Below are 17,800 nucleotides of genomic sequence, written 5' to 3'. Positions count from 1 at the left end.
AAACTATGAAAAATAAAAAACAAATAAATCAATTAACATACGAGGAAAGAATGTTTTACTACACACACAAACATAAAGGAATAACAAGTAAACAAGTGTGAGTTAACTACTGAGACTCGAAAGATACCAAATCGGGAATATTAACTACTTTTGAGGAACATTTTTCGGTTTATTGATGATTCTTGAATAGAATGAAGAAAGCAGGAGCCAAATGATACATGAATAAAGAAGGTTGTCCTGTGTTTTACAATATTAAATCACTTAATATATACAATAAATGCTTTGATCCAAAATCAGCATTAGTGAGTGCTTCTATTTTGGCGAAAAAGATTATCGAAACAGGAGAAGAATTTGGATATTTAAAGTTTCTTGAAAAGTTCAAATACGAAATCAGTATATTTAAAAACACAACTATATATCTTCAAGAAAAAGATATAAAAGCTATTTGTCAAAAATTAGAAATCAAGAAACACAATTTGTGAAAACTAAATGAAGAACAAATCGAACTATGTAAAGACATTAAATTTCAAAGTCCTTTTTTTAAAAAACATAGATTAACTAAATGATCGCTATATCGAATAAAAAGAATGCGATTTAGTACAATAGAGGTTGACAACTTATACTTAGACAACAAATATAAAAAAAGTACGAAAACACATACTAAAATTAAAGATATTATCGAAGAATATGTTATCGAGAATGACATTAAAATTAAAAAAGATAAAACAAATCATCTTTTATTGTCTGTTTTTCGTAAATTGTGAATTTGAAACGATTACATTTTTTCGCTCGATGAAACACCTAAAAACATTAAAGATAAAGGTTTTGAGGTTGTTGGTAAACACTATAACATTTATGGAGAGAATAAAATATTCACCAGTAGATGACCAGCATTGCATCGTTTCGCAAGAGTTTATAGGAAACTCGAACCTAAAACAACAATAGAAAAGAAAGAAACATTTTTACAATATTTAAAAAGAAAATTATTTGGAGGAGGAAAAGTGTAGTATAATATATTCGGGGATGTATAGGTTCGATTGGCGTAGTTTCTTTTTTTAACAAATGCAAAAACAACTACAAACAACCTTTCAATGTTGATGAATGAATCCTCATTGGTATCTAATAACACGTTTCAGTTTTCACCGTCATATTAGAGAATATAATAACAAAAAAACCCCTTAATTGTCAGTTGCGGGACAATTTCGTAAATAGCAACTAAGTTTCGTTTGAATGATCATATAAAGCGAAATTAAACAATCATGATCAAATTGCGTCAAGAAGTGGGTGCAAATCCCGCCATCTCCACCATTTGGATCTGTGGTGTAATGGATGACATGCCTCTCTGTCTAAGAGGAGATAGCGAGTTCGATTCTCGTCAGGTCCGCCACGGAGGAGTAGCGAAGTGGTTAAACGCGTCTGACTGTAAATCAGATTCTTTTTAGATACGGGAGTTCGAATCTCTCCTCCTCCACCATTTGCTGGTTTAGCTTAATGTGGCAAAGCACCCGTCTTGTAAACGGACGAGTACAGGTTCGAGGCCTGTAACCAGCACCATTAGCAGATGTAGTTTAATGGTAGAACTTCAGATTTCCAATCTGACTATGGAGGTTCGATTCCTCTCATCTGCTCCATATAGAGCCATAGCTTAGTGGTTATAGCGCTCGCTTTATAAGCGTGAGGTCTTGGGTTCGATCCCCAATGGCTCTACCATCGGAAAGTAGCTTAGATGGAAAAGCACTCGGTTTGGGTCCGAGAGATCATAGGTTCAAGTCCTCTCTTTCCGACCATTTAGCCCACGTAGCTCAATTGATTAGAGTAAGGGTGTTCTAAGCCCTAGGTTGGAGGTTTGAATCCTCCCGTGGGTACCATATAAGGAAAGGAGGAAAAAAAATATGGAAAATAGAATAGATAAAATTAAACGAATGTTTGCTGTTGACGATGAAGTGTCACGTTGCGAATCAAAATTGCGAGCCGATCTCAAATCAAAAAAAGTTGATGTACAACGACTTATGACAGCACATTTGGATATTAATTCGATCCCTAAAGACATTACAAAAAAACAACAGGCGCGTCGAAAAAAAGTGTACAAAAGTATAAATAGCATGATAAAATATTACATAAAGGAATTAAATAAAATAGGAGGTCAAAAATAATGACAAATAGAGAAAATAGATTAGAAACTTCTTACAAAAAAACAGGTTAGACAGTATCGTTTTAGGAGTTGGCGCATTAAGTTTAATTGGTGCCATCACTGGAATTGTGTTACATAGTATCACATTGAGCAAAAGCGTACCCACAAAAGTAACAATCTATGATGAATTAGTAATTAAACGAGACGCAGATTTTGAAGCTCAAAAAACAGCATCTATTACTAAATATGGAATAATTGAAGATGCTACTATAGAAATTACAACCAAGTTAAAATATGAAATTGGAATTGGAAAAAAAACACCCATTACATTTAAAGAATTATTAGCGGAATCAATCAAACAAGATTATAAATTAAATAGTCAATTTTTCATTGAAGCATTAGACGAAAAAATCATACTTATTGAAAAAGCTATTGCTAATAAAACAAAGGAAATTGAAGATAGAGGATGACTAAGAAAATCATATAGAGAAGATTCTGTAGCTTCCGATGAAAGTACCGCTGATGTAATGGAAAAACAAGACTTAACACCTTTAAGAGAAAAAGAAACAGACGCCGAATTTGAATTGAAAGTATTAAAATCAACACTAAAAAAATATGAATCAGCTAAAGAAAAATGAGGATCATATGGGTTAAATTTTCCTAACAATGATATTAAAGAAGACGCAATTAAAGAATTGTCAGAACCATATAAAACATTTGATAAAGCGTTATTGCTTTCAGAAAATGATACACAATACGGATATCACGCAGATCGTGTAGTAAATAATAGCATTGGGCTTGGATTAGCAGGTGTTGCTTTCATCGTTTTAAGCTTAGTTTTAACAAGCACAGCATTTAAATTGTGAAAAAAATTAAGAGGAGGAACAAAAAAATAATGAATAAAATATTTGAACCAAATAATAAAGATATACTCAACAACATTTATGAATGCGATTATTGTACCATTCACTGCCTAGACGAATCATCACATCTATTATTTACACCATGTTTTGAGCATAAATATATTGGTTTAGAACTAATTAATGATGTTTTAAACCTTGGTGCTTTGTGTACTGACGCAGAAGCCATTGCTAAAATATTCAAAATCTCGCTAAAAGAAGCGTATGAAAAAGTAAGAGAGATAAACGCAATTAAAAAAGGATATATCACAAAATAAATGAATCATTGAGACAAATTAGAACATGAAAAATATTTCTACAAGGAGAGAAAAAGTGAAATATATTTTTCCTACAGATTTTTTGATGGGAACGAAAATTCAGAATATAGAATAATCGAAGACACGATAATATATAAAATATATACTAAAAAAATAAATGTTAAAGGTCTCAAAAGTTTATTTAAAAAATATAGCGAGTTGGATATCAAAATAAGAGAAACATATATAGATACTTCACAACATATATTATTAGAAGATATAGAAGAATCAATTAGTTATATTTTACATTGTGAAATGATGAAGCGATTATTGAGTTTTCATATTATCAAACTAGAAGAATTGCAAAATGATAAATAATAAAACGTTAAAAAAATTTTGAAACTTAGAAGACATTTTATTTAAATTGGCACCACACGCTAAAACAATAGTGGTGAGTCCAAAACTTGATGGGGTGGGAGCATTTTATGATGCTTCTACCAATAAGTTAATTGTTTGCCGTTCTTGATCAGAAATAACAACTTTTTCCATAGAAGGAATATTGGAAGTCGGCTGGGGCGAACTTGTTATGAAAAAAGAAAATGGGACACGAAGAGACGTTGTTGGTCTTCTTAATAGGAAGCAAAAAGTGGAACGACATAATTTAATTGATTTCATTAATTATAAAAATGTTGAAAAAACAATAAAAATTGATGAGTTAAATGATTACATCGAACAACAAAAACAAATTGATTATCCTATTGACGGTATTATTATCGAGCGTAAATACGCGTTCAAATTACCAGGACCGACGGCGTGTGCAACAATCAAAAAAATAACTACACAATTTGGAAAAAAAACTGGTAAAATAAGTTATATAGCATGATTAAACCACCCTGTTAAGTTGAATGAAATTTTCGCTAAGAAAGTTAATTTATCAACAAATAAACAAGGATACAAGGTTGGAGACCACATTGTTATTGAACTGAAAGGACAAGCAGTACCAATAGTGATACGAAAGGAGAACATGTAAAAAATGAAAAAAGGAAAATTTATTGTTGTCGAAGGAATTGATTATTCTGGTAAAACAACATATATTAAAAAATTAAAAAAAGAATTAAAAAAAGAAGGATTGAAAGTACTTACAACATGCGAACCAAAAGGTATAAAATTTGGACGCATTATGGCAAATAAAATCTTTTTCAATGATAAACTAGATATTAGTTCACGAACTAAAGCAGTTTTGTTTATCGGAATTGGATGAGAATTATTTATGAAATATATCAAACCACAATTGAAAAAATACGATGTTGTTATTTGTGATCGATACATTTTTAGTACTTATGCTTATCAAGTTTTCGGTGGAGACAAAACAATTAATGAACACGAATTATTAGGATTATATAACGAAACTATTTTAGATGATTATTTCCCTGATGAAATTCATTTTCTCGATTGTCCTACGACTGAAATAATGCGTCGAGCAACAATTCGAAAACCAACAAACAATTACGACGAAAAATGCCTTGATAAAAAGTACGTTAATCTAATACGTTCTGCGTTTCGAAAAACATTCGATTTTTTCAACGCTAAAGGTGGTTACGCCGTTAAACAACAAATAGAAAAAGTTACAATATATAGGAAAACAACCCAAGATAAGGAGCTTTGAGGAGAAATATGAAAAAAAGTAATATAATTAAATGAAACCGAAATGATGATCGGAAATGATTTGATTTCGAAGAAGACGCAGTACGTTTCGAAACTGGATTAATGTTTGGTGTTTTCGGAGCAATGAAAACCGGAAAAACCACAAATGTCAAGAAATGACTGGATAGTTTTCTAAAACCTGATGAAATACTATATGTAGTACCGGAAGAATCAATTCGACCAACAGACAATTACGATAAATACAATGTGTGTAAATTAAGTACATCATTATTAAGCCACGAAGAGTTTTCAAAAATTGAAAAAAATTGTTTCTTGTGGGATATGGGACAATCATTATCGGTTTCAAATAAATCTTTATTTTTCGAATTTGGAAGCGAATACGATTGAATCACGAAATTCATTAAAAAACCCAAAAATATAAAAATGGTTGTGTTTGAAGAATTAGGTTTTTTCAACCATTTAATGGATGACGTGTTAATGATTTTTCGTTTTTTACTTTCGAGAGGAGTATCAATTACATATATTATGATTAACAAATATAGCTGTATTTTTCGAGATGAAACAGCAATTATTGATTTTTTAAAAGAAAGAAGTCATTATTTCACTGACATTCCGTACAATAAATGTAAATGTGGAAACAATCTTGATGCTGAACACACGGAAGATAAAAACCTCGAAAATACAGAATTAAAAACACCTGAAAGTTTTACAGGTAGAAAAAGATACAATTTATATTGTTATCAGTGTATAATAAATAAAAGAACGGAGAACAAAAAAAATGCTTAATATAAAAAAACCGATAAACTGAAAAAAAACAATATTGAAGGTAGTATTGGCTATTAATTATTTAGCCTTATTATTTACGACAATGTCAATAGTAATATGTGCGATTAGTGACGTAGAATGAAGTGTCATCGGAGACATGAGTGGAGATAATAATGCGGTGTATTTTTATTACCTTCTTGGTTTTCCAATGGGGGCGTTTGCTTTCCTGGCAACAAACATTTCGTTTTTCTTTTCAGGATTAAACATTGAACGAAAATGAAAAGATTTGAAATCATTTAGCCTTGTACAATCAGGTTTTATATTTACAGTTAGTGGATTGATTCCACTTTACACAGCATGAGTAGGATATTTTTTATCACTAAAAACAACTGGTTTTATCATTTGTGGTATAATCATACTATTACTATTCATCGTACAAATTATTTTAGGATATTATTTTATAGTTAGAACAAATAAAGGAGGACCAAAAAATGGCCAAAAATAACAAAAACATAGGAGAAAAAACAATGAAAACACAAAAAGAAAATGCTATTGATTTAGCACAATTTGAATATGACAGATTACAATTAATGTCAAAAATTGAATCACTTGGAAAAAAATTAAAAGCTGAATTCAAAAAAAACAAGAAAGACAAAGAAGCAAGTATTAAATTTAGAGCACTGCATGAAGATATTTTACAAACATCTTTTGATTATTCAAAATTATCAGCAGTTGTAGAACATCACACTAAAAAATACATGGAAGAAAAAGAAAAAGCAGAACAAGCAAAATACAAAGCAAATAATAAAAAATAAGGAGAAAAAAATGGAAACAAATAAAACACTAATGTTAAAGAAAAATAAAGAAGTATTAGAAGTAATTTCAGCTCAAGATTTGGTCGTTTTAGACGGTTTTATCACAGCAAAAAAAGAAGAAGCGTGTATTAAAGAAAAAGTTAAATTACACAAAGAAGCAATGATTAATTACATGTCACAAAACGAAGTGACTAAAATTATCGGAAAAGATAACTCTTTTTCAGTAACGATGAAACAACCAGTTTCTATGCGAAAAATTAATTATGTTAAGGTAGTTAAAGATATCGAACTAGAATTTGGCATCCCACCAGCTAAGTTGGAAAAAATTATCAACAAACATACAAAAATCACAGAAGCAAAACAAACCATTATGGCCAAAATAAACGTGCCAAAACAATAAGGAGAAAAAAAATGGAAACAAACAACACAACAACAAACACAACAACAAACACTGCAAACACTGCAAACCCAACAACAAACACTGCAAACCCTGCAACAAAAAAAACTGAAGTACAATACGCACCTGATTTTAAATTGCAAAACACAACAACAACTACGCCAGAATCTGTAAAAGATAATGTGGTAGTTAATGAACCTGCAAAAAAAGAAAGTGGAGTGGAATTTGTCACTGCGGGAGAAAAAAAACGAGCATTCGAAAGAGCACAAATGGTAATCGGATCAGTCATCAAAGCGACGCACGGGATTATTCAAAATAGTAAAAACGCTAAATTGAATGGAGATTCATACATTCGACTACAAATCATCGCATATTCAATCGAAAAGCAAAAATACATCAAAATTTTTATTAGCATTATTAGACAATTTTTCGATGAAAAAGATGTTTTCGATTTTGCTGTAAAACTAATCAAAGAAGACAAAATGAATGGTGTATATCTTAAAGTTAGAGGATTAACTTATCGTCAACCTTTCTTAATGCAAGATATGGAAAAAAAGACACCTTACTTAAATGAAGACGGAACTTTGAGAAAATGAAACAAAATTTCAATGGCACCAAAATTCCAAAACTCATTAGTCTTTTTAGCTGATAAATTCGGTGAATGAAAAGAACGTGATGAAGCAATTGCTCCATTAACTCGAAATAGCTACAACTCAATCGTATATGACAAACCCGAAATCAATTCAAAAAAAATTGAAGTTAAAGGAGACGCTTCGGGTTGAGACGCGAGCTAGACCTCATCCCCAATACACAATCGGAAAAAACAAAAGTGGTCAAAAAGCTATTCAATAATAGTAATTTTAACTACAGTGAACATCGATTATTGGTTCCAGACTGACCACCAAGTTTTTTTCTCAACAATTGTGGGTTGAAAGACGGAAAAGTTGCCTTTATATGTATGTATATAAGGGCAACGCTCCCTATTTTTCACATTGATTCTATTGGACTTTATTTATTTTATAAAGAAAAATGAATCAAATGAGACGATTTTGATTTGTTAGAGTTTTTCACAAAAAAAAGTATTGGACATATCAACTTGATCAAAAACGTTCGAGAAGATTTTCCACAATATTTTAGTACGGACAGAGATAGCAGTTTTGAATATCAAAAAAAAATGGCAGGATTCATTCAAAACAGAAAAGGGTTTTTTTTCGCCAACAAAGGATTATACCGAGTTGCCGACAACGGAATTACCGAATGAGAATTACCTGACATGATATTAAAAAATAAAGAGGAGATGACAGAGGAACACAAAAAACCATGATTTATACCAAATGAGACTTTTTTCGATTATGAACTTTTTACTAAATATTTAAATAACGAAATTGATTTCCGCAATGATAAAGAATACGAATTTGTTGCGGATTTCGCTAAAAAAGACGAAGAATTAACAAAGACATTATTCACAATATTAGCTAAGGTCAATCTCTACAGAGCAAAAATGGGAAGTATAGTAGTAATTAATGGTGGAGGAAACAATGGTAAATCTGAGTTTTTACGACTAATAAAAAAAACAAACGAAGACGGCATTCAAAACGAAGCATCGATCAAAATGCTAGATGCCGGACATAAAATGATATATACAACTCTAATTAACCGAGTTGCTGTTTTATTCGACGAGGAGTACAAATTAAATAAAAGCAGAATAGCATTGTTGAAGGATTTTACAGACAAAAATTGCGTTAAATCTTTCGAAGAAAAATACAAAACAAGCTTTTCAAAAGTAATTCCTCCTCAAAATTATATTTTTTCGACTAATGAAGTATATCATATCAATTCTGAAATTAATGGGCGAGAGGCTTTACGAAGACGTTTTTGCTTTATAGAACTAAAAAACAATTTTGGTAAGTACAAGGCAAGACATGATCCAGAGTCGATTATGTACAACAAGAAAAGTTTGACAAAGATTATGACAATCGCATTTTATTATTTTGTGAAATCGAAATGTAAAATATATCAAACAAAAGAAATGAAAGAATTGTACGCAAAAAGAACAAGACCAAAATTAGAACAATTTTTGGACAATTTATTTGAAGAAGTTATCGATATAACCTTGGAAAAAAATGGTAAAATAATATACGAAGAATACAAGTCTTTTTGTAAAGATAATAGATGAGAAAATGAAGGAAAAATTCGTTTTAACAAATTACTTGAGAATACTGATTTTGATACTTACGATGTTGAAAAAGTAAGATTAAAAAGAGAAAATGAATTTTCAGGTAAAATGGTTAACGGGTGATGATTTATAATTAGCAAAAAATATAAGGAAGGAAACATAAAATAATGAAAAAATTAATTATCGATACAGAATTATACAAAGGCAAAAATTTTGAAGAATGGTATTTTATTGTGGGGGAAATGGACGTTGATACGAAAGAAATTACGATTCGAGAGTTTAGTAATCACGATGCAGGTATAAAAAAATACATGCCAAATTGTGACAAAATAATTGGATTCAATTTCTTTCGATATGACGTTTTAATGATAACCTACTTCAACAACGGAAATAACTTAAATGAATACAACGGTTATATTATTAATAATGGTTATAAACAAGTGGCGAAGTTTTACAAGAAAAATAATACTTTTTATTCATGACTTTACGCTTATGAGTGACCACAGATTTACGATTTGGCGGATAACCAATTTGATTTATATAAGTCGATTGGACCGTCATTAAAAAATAAATACTTCAAAGAATTTGGAGAAGATATTTGAAAGGGCGAAAAAGGTGATAAGAGACAATTCGAAGAATGAGATTATTACAAAAACAACAAAGAAAAATGTATTGCGTATTTGAAAAATGACTTGGAAGCTACATACAAATTATACAAAAACCACGACAGACACCCGTATTTAAACATTAAACAATTGATGACAAATCAAAGTTTGTTGGCTGTTCGTAAATTGGATTGAGCTCTTTTCAATAAAAAAATTACATACGTTTTACCATATTTGTTTAAATTCAATCCAGAAACAATTGTGATCGATCCGTATACGATTATGAATTTCGGGATAAGCAAGGACAATCCTGAGTTTTGAAATCACATTAAAGAAAATGATTTTAACCCAATAAACCTACCAGCGCACAACAAGAATTGTCTTAATAACGGAAATAATTACAACGGAGGGGTTCACAATGTCGTTTTTAGAAAGTTTTTTAAGGCTAGCGAAACAGAAGGTAAAATTTATTCGATGGATTTCACAAGTCTTTACCCAAACATTTTGGTACTTGGACAGCAGTCTAAATTGTTTAAATTGTTTACTGAAGCTAGTTTTAACCGATATTGCGAATTAAAACATCAAACAACAGTTCTTAAATACGGAACAAAAGAGGACAAGGTCAAACGTGAAGCGATGAAACTATTGTTGAATTCGACGTTTGGTTTTCTTCCCTATTTTTTCAAAAAGAACTCTTTGAACAACGAGGCTGGATTTGCCACGCAAAACTGAATTTGCAGACAAGGACGAGTTTTAATCTGATTGTTAATAAGCAATATTTTATTGCAGGATCCCGAGGCTGTAATAATCAACATTAATACGGACGGTGTTTTCGTTCAAAGTAAAAAAGATTTGACAGGTGTACCTAAAAAAGTAATGGATAAAAGTGGTTTCGAAGTAACTATTTCAGAACTAGATTGATTTTTAAGTCGAGATGTGAACAACCACTGCTATAAAATTAAGGAAACGAAAAAGATAGTGGCAAAAGGAATATACAAACCATCAAAACAAAGTGCGTTGTTGGTTAATAACAAAAAATTATCATTGTACCCATATGAAGAAAGATTGTCGTGATTGAAATTATTTGAGGAAGATCGAATGAAAGAATTACCGCATGAATTCGTTGGATTTGCTTTTGAAGAGAGTTATCGAAAAAAGTTATTTGAAGACAATATGGATATGGTTGAAAAAATCAAAAGGCTCGGAATCGAATTAGATAAAATACAATGAACACTATCGTATGTTGGTGAAAATAATAATTCCGAACGTTTTGTTATCAATAGGAAAAAGGAATATGCCGTAGACACACAAAAAATTAGTTTGGTAGATATGGTTAACCCTTTCACTTCTGGAAACAACATACAAAGGTTTCAACAATTTAATTCATTAGCTATTAAACCAGCACAGGAATACGTTGTTTTCGATGACGATGACACTGTACAAAAACATCCTTTGTTGTTAAAATACAAAGATAAAACATTGTCAATAACTTCTAAGTGAGGAAAAGAAAAAGGGAAATACAAATTGGTTTTTAAAAATCCTAGCAAGAAATTATGAAAATTAAAATGAAAAATTGCTTCGAAATATGACATTGAAGTTAAGCCATATAGCTATATGATGATGATAGATAAGAATGATTACTATTATAATAACAACAATGTAAAACCAATAGACATACCAAAAGAAGTAGAGAATATGCTTGAAGAGTGTGCTGTTTATGAAAAAGGGATTAAAACAGAAGGTAGGGTACAGAACTTGGTTCAAATGCTAAAAGATAAGGGATATAGCGTTAGACGTTGCATGACACAGGAAAATATTATAGGGTTTGTACCTAAATGTCACCTTAATAAGATCCATCATGATACAGTCAAACGAACATACAAAGGTTTTTTAATGGTGTTCAAAGAAAGAACAATCATTAAATGCTTTTGTGGAGATACGAAATGTATAGATTATTTCAAACAAGATGTAACATGGGAGGAACAAAATAACAATGAAACATCATATTAATTATAAAAAATATTTATTGAAACACTTGGACGATTCAAGGTTTCAAAAACGAAGTCAATATTTGGAATTCGATGAAAAAAAACACAAATATACATATAACAAAAAGTCAATGAATGGCGTAACCTCAGTATTTGGTTATGCCCAACATTATTACGATAAGACAATGACAATGGATCCTGAATATAAGGATATGATTTTGCGAAAAGCATCAAAGAGAGGAATTGAAATCCATAAGCACATGGAAGAATTGGTAAAAAACGATAAATGTACAATTCTACCTAAGTATATGAAAGTTTGTTTAATAGAACAAAAACTTATGGATCCAGAGGCTTATCTTTGTGGAACTGTTGATGTTATTGGTTACAACACAAAAACACGTAAGTTTTTCGTATTAGACTGAAAAACAAGTAAAAGATCAACAAACAATTTGGAAAGATTCAAATATGGATGTCAATTATGAGCATACGCAAGACTTTTCTCAACTAATTTTTTACCGAAAAAAGCTGGGTTAAAAGTAAATGAAATCGAAAAATATATTGTTTACATCGATAAAAACACAGGAGAAACATCTAATTTGAGTTTAAATAAAGAAATATGAACAATTTAATCGCATGAGATGTTGGGAAGAAATCTGGTTATTACGCTTTAATAGAAGGTAAATACTATTATGATCAGGGTAATTTCTACGACATTCTTGAGAATTATACGCGAATAATTCGAGATATAAACGGTACTACTAACTTGGTTTTCTATGACGACATGTATGGTTATTTGAAAATTATTAAATCTCTTAGTTTCAAAAAAGGAGTTGTTTACGAAAGGACACGAATGAACATCCGCGGAGAACTAAAATCATTTTATCACAATGAGACAAAAGTGAGTAAAGAAGTTTTGAACGAAGCTTTGAAACGAGAATTCAAAAAAAAGAAGTCTGTAGAATTTTTCGTTAAAGAACACGGTAAAGGTTTTGAAGTCGAAAAGAACACGAAAAAAAATTCTGTGGAATATCGAATCAAACAAGTCGCCAGAAGCACAATAGTTAAATTTTTTTCTGATGATCTTGCAGAAGCCTATGTTTTATTCGTTTATGCGAAAAAAGACCTAAAAATATAGGTCCAAAAAGGACAACCTAACGTACTTTACTATGGAAAGGTAAAATTAGAGGCCTGTTTTCTCTCTTATTTTTAAGAAGAAGTCACGGGTTTTTCGTTAATCATTTCTTTAGAAACTTCCTCGGTGGGTTGTCCTAATGTTCTTCTGGCAATTTCGTCAGAGAACGCATAACATAGTGCGTCGTATTGGTCATCACCGCTACCACTACTTTCGTCTTCAACAAAACCTTTTTTATCAGGTCTCAAAACGATAGATTGCATAGAAGCAATTAATTTTTTGTTGTTTTCATTCCGAAACATGTAAAAGCAACGATTTCCTAAAGCTAGCATTCAAGCCATAAGACGTTCGCTTCTTCTAAATCTTTTAGAATTTTTTTTAACACCCGAAAAAGAAAGATAATCAATATTTCTTTTATCAGCTAATGATTGGAGATCTCACACGAGTCGCATATCACTAGTATCACAATTAACGTAAACAGTTTCGTTTTTGTCTAGTTCAAAAAGATTCATATTATACACTATAAATCCTAATATACGAGTTGTCAATTCCGGTGTGTGAATTGCTCTTTCGTGATGTTCAATTGTTAAGGTGTCGAGTACCAATATTCGAGATCCTTCAAAATTCGATATCCCGAAAACAACTGCTGTTGGATTACGAGTTTGTCCGAAGTCGATTCCTACACGTATCAAAAAATCATTGTAAGGAATAAGAGATGGTTCATCACCTTCTCCTCCAACATAGATAATTTTTGATGTGTCGAATGTTTGGTTTTCGGCAATCATTGGCTTTCCATATAATATGGTTGGTGCTTCGAGTTTGTTTTTATGAGCCCGTTCGTACATCTTTTTAATACGATTTGGCGAAACAATATCGTCCTGAACCGTTTTAACAATGCATGTTCAATGATAGAGAGTTCTGTTTTTCTTGTCGAAATAATAATCCTCTCCTTTACTCATCATTACTTTTTCGTTTCACGGCAATACATTTTGAAAGTCTTGAAAATATGCACAACTTGGGTTTCATGGGTTGCTGGCTTTGAAAATCAAAATCTTTGAATTTTTCGATCCTCCGGTAGCGTTGAATACACGGTCAAAATCACGAGCATTAAACTCGTATGCTTCTTCGTAGAAGATTATAATATAGTCCGCATTTGTCCGGGGAAGACCTAATTGTGCTTGGTATGCTGTTTTTTGTCCAGTGATTCCCAAAACGTTTAATTCGAAATTATAACCTTTCATCGAATTATAAGTTATGTTGGTCGTAATACCCATTGCTTTTGAGAATCATTTAGGCATTACTTTATTGATTTGTTCAAACATGTTTCTTTTATTAGTCAAAACTTTACGAATGAAATAAAAGTGAAATGTTTTGTCCAAGTTGTATAGGCTTGCCAACAAACAGAAAGTAATAATATTTCAAGTTTTTCCAGCTTGACGTCCTCCCGCTAAGTTGACTTCGTCGATCGAAAAAGGTTTGTTGTGTTTTATTTGATCTAACAAGTCGTATAAATAAGAATATGTATCTGAAATTCTCAAATTACTTAATGTTAAATTGTTGTCTGGATTATTCTTCTTTGTCGTTTCTTGTGTCATTTATGTCAATAGAACTTTTGTTCTCTCCTACTAAAACAATTTTTGGTTTTGATGATTGAACTTTTGCGTTTAGATCTGCGTAATATTTTTCAAGACGAATCATATCTGATCGTGATGCTGTTACCATTAATTTTTGACGCAAGTATGTTCATTCTGGGCTTTCAGAACAAAAACCCATTCCTAATCATGTTTTATATTCTTTTTTGATTTGCTTTTCTTGTCATCAACGTAATACATATATCATATCTATTTTATATTTATAATATAGGTAATCCATGAAGCATCGACAAGGTGCTCCAGTGTGTACTTTTATTTTTTTAATTTCTGAATTTTCCATTATATTCCGCTATATCTTCCTCGTCGTAATTTTAACATTTTTCTTGTTTTTCTTCTTGGCCGTTTTTTCATGGCATGGTTTCTTCCAATTGATTTTCTTACAGCCTTGTACGATTTGAATTCTTTTGTGCGTCCTAATCCTTTTCATTGATTACGTGTTTGCATGATTGCTATGTCAGGTGGACCTCTTCATAATAAGGTCCCTACTCCTCCAATTGAGCTAGCAACGAAAGGTTGTCCACTTTTTAGAACCCGAACCAACCTTAAATAAGCCTCACACGAAAAATTGGGTCATGTGTATCATTTTCCGGGACGAGCTCTTGGAGCGAAAAAAGTTGCTAACATGAAGGAATCCGGGTTGTAGTGGAGTTTTTTCACTCATGTTGACACAGATGAAGTGTCTATAATACCAGCATATTTTTCGGCAATAATATCGCAAGCATCCTTTTTTTTGTCGTCTGCCTCGGAATCAGGTTTTGATTCTTGTTCACTTGCCTTGCTTTCTTTTTCTGCTTTACTTGTCTTTTTTTCGCTAGAAGTACCTTTACTTGTATTGTCCCCTGATAAATCCAATTCTTCATTAGCTGTTTTACCAAGATTTGTAGGGTCCTCTGCAACACTTTCCAAATATCTAATAAAATCAGCTATGCTTTTGAATCCTTTTTGATAAATCAATCTTGCTATTTCGGGTGTTTGTAACAAAGCTATTAATTCACTGTTTGTTAAATTTCGAATATCATCTAAGATTGGTGTTGTTTCAAATAACAACTCTAGTACGTCCCTTCTTAAATTTCGTAAATGTTGAGTTAAATCGGAATCATTGATAATATCTTTAATGTTTTGGCCTTTCAACATTTCGATTCCATCACTAGCTAAGACGTTATTCAACGTCATTTCATTTAATGTATCTAATTTGTATTGAAAATCACTAGGTGGTATATCACCAATTTCTCTAAGAGCATCATCAAATGCCTTTCTTGTTAATTTATCTTTTTCCTTATCTCGTTCATTACTAGGTGTCAAAAGTGCAGCGGCCGTAATACCTAGAAATACACGAGCAGTCCCTTCAGCTACTTCACCTAACCCTTTAATTGCTCTTGCTCATCTGTAATCTGTTCTATTTGGTTTACTATTTATGAAACGTGCCATTTTACACCTTTAATTTTATGTTGTTTATTGATATTTCGTTAGGTAAAATAGATGAAGTTATGTCGCTTCTTCTTTTTCCTAATCAATAAAGTAATGATCATTTGGAAAAACTCATAGATAGACCTGTTGAAGATTTAGTTAAAACAAAATAAATGTCTTGTCCGAAAGTGTCGTTTTCCTGGTAAACAGTCTTATAATTCTTTCATTGATAAGCACCATCTGAATTTAATTCAACATTACTTATTCAGAAGCTTTTAGATTCACCATCGTTTAAAGTTTGCAGATCAATTGTTACATTTATACGTAATGTTTCAGGATAAGGATCTGTAAAATAAGAAGCCAAGGAGTTTATACCTACTGTAAAAAATATTAAGGTATCTACGGTATATGTTCACTCAAAATCGTATCGAAGCTCAAAAGACAATGTCTTTCATTCGGGTTGTATAGTTGAAGAATAAGGTAACTTAATTTCTCATCTTTTTTTTAATATGTTAGATCAATAAATATAATAACCCGTATGGTAGTAAACATTTGATCCGCTACCACCAGATCAGTTATTCGAAAGTCTATGAAAGTCAGACGCGTTATTTAAAGCATCATAATAAGATGTTGTATAGTCAAAAGTATCCCCTGGTGTTCTATCGTAATTTGAATTTAAATAAGGGACAGTAAATGTACCACTTGAACCAACATGTAGTATTTTTGATGGTGTTGTTTCAATATTGGGGTCGGAAGAAGACGACTTGTTTGGAAAACGAAGAGTAGTTATTGTTTTCAATAATTCTGTTCTATGGTGTAATAACTTTTCTTTTAACGCAGTATTCAAAGGGTCTCCTTTTTGAAGAGTTAAATTAGTAATATTACCGTTAATTTCATTAACTATTGTAAAAAATTTAGTTCTATTGGTATTATATAAATCGAAAAGAGATGGGGAAATTATATCTTTTATTTGTTCTAAAGTAAATGTTTGTGGATCGTCACCTACGGTACTAATAATATGTCCTTTGTTGTAATTATAATTATGAATTGTAATTCAAAATTGATCTGTCGACATAAACATTGCTGATATATATGCACGAGGTGTATTAAAACCAACATTTGTAGATGTGTCAGTTGTTACTTCTCAGTTAAATTGAGGGGTATCATCAATAAAATTTTGTAATCTTGTATCGCCATCTTTACCATTGTACTCTCCTCGAAAATCAATAGTTGTTGAATGACGTTTATCAGGAGCGACATAATCTTTTAAAGTGTCGTAAATAGTAGCAATATCGGTGTTGGATAGGTATTTTTCAACTTTTTCGAATGAGAAATACTTATAAAGAGTAAATGGAGTTTTATTAATAAATATATTATTGTTATCATATAGATCATTAAAACTAGATCATGTTTCTTCAGGGATGTTGAATACTTGAGATAGGAATTGTTTTTGGTGATCTGTAGGGATTTCGTCTAATTTCAACCCTGTTGGGTTAGTGTCAGCATCATAAGGTTCCAAGGTAACGTCAACGTGAGAATCAAATAATGTTTGTGTTTTTAATGATAATATGTTATTTGCTTGGAAAGAAGACAATGTTGTAATCGCGTTATCAATATTAACAGTGGTTTTATCACCGCTTAAAAAGTCAGCATCGATATCTGTAGCAACCAATTTCAATGTTTCTAGTTTATCCGCTGAAAAAGAGTTGTAATTTTCGTCGACGTCTAATTGCAAAATGCTTCTTATATAACCATCAGTATTAAATGATTGAATATTTTCTGATGATTCATATTTGTTTATAAAATCTTGTAATTGATAATTCAATGTTGAAACCAAAGATGAAACGTACGCTTGTTGTATATCTGATATTTTATCAGCAATAATTTCTTTTAATCTTGTTTTATCTGAGT

General features: G+C 31.2%; 3 non-coding genes across 3 annotated transcripts; all 3 read left to right on the top strand.

The window, feature by feature from the left end:
- Nucleotides 1-1,388: 1,388 nt before the first annotated feature.
- Trnay-gua (transfer RNA tyrosine (anticodon GUA)) lies at nt 1,389-1,471 on the top strand. The gene has a single exon. It is a non-coding gene; the product is annotated as a tRNA-Tyr (tRNA).
- Nucleotides 1,472-1,557: 86 nt separating this feature from the next.
- On the top strand, nt 1,558-1,628 carry Trnag-ucc (transfer RNA glycine (anticodon UCC)). The gene has a single exon. It is a non-coding gene; the product is annotated as a tRNA-Gly (tRNA).
- A 6-nt stretch (nt 1,629-1,634) lies between these two features.
- Nucleotides 1,635-1,707, top strand: Trnai-uau (transfer RNA isoleucine (anticodon UAU)). The gene has a single exon. It is a non-coding gene; the product is annotated as a tRNA-Ile (tRNA).
- Nucleotides 1,708-17,800: the final 16,093 nt, after the last annotated feature.

Source organism: Styela clava, unplaced genomic scaffold, assembly GCF_964204865.1.
Source record: "Styela clava unplaced genomic scaffold, kaStyClav1.hap1.2 HAP1_SCAFFOLD_64, whole genome shotgun sequence".
NCBI lineage: Eukaryota > Metazoa > Chordata > Ascidiacea > Stolidobranchia > Styelidae > Styela > Styela clava.
The sequence above is the reverse complement of the archived record's forward strand: the minus strand, read 5'-3'. Positions and strand labels throughout refer to the sequence as shown.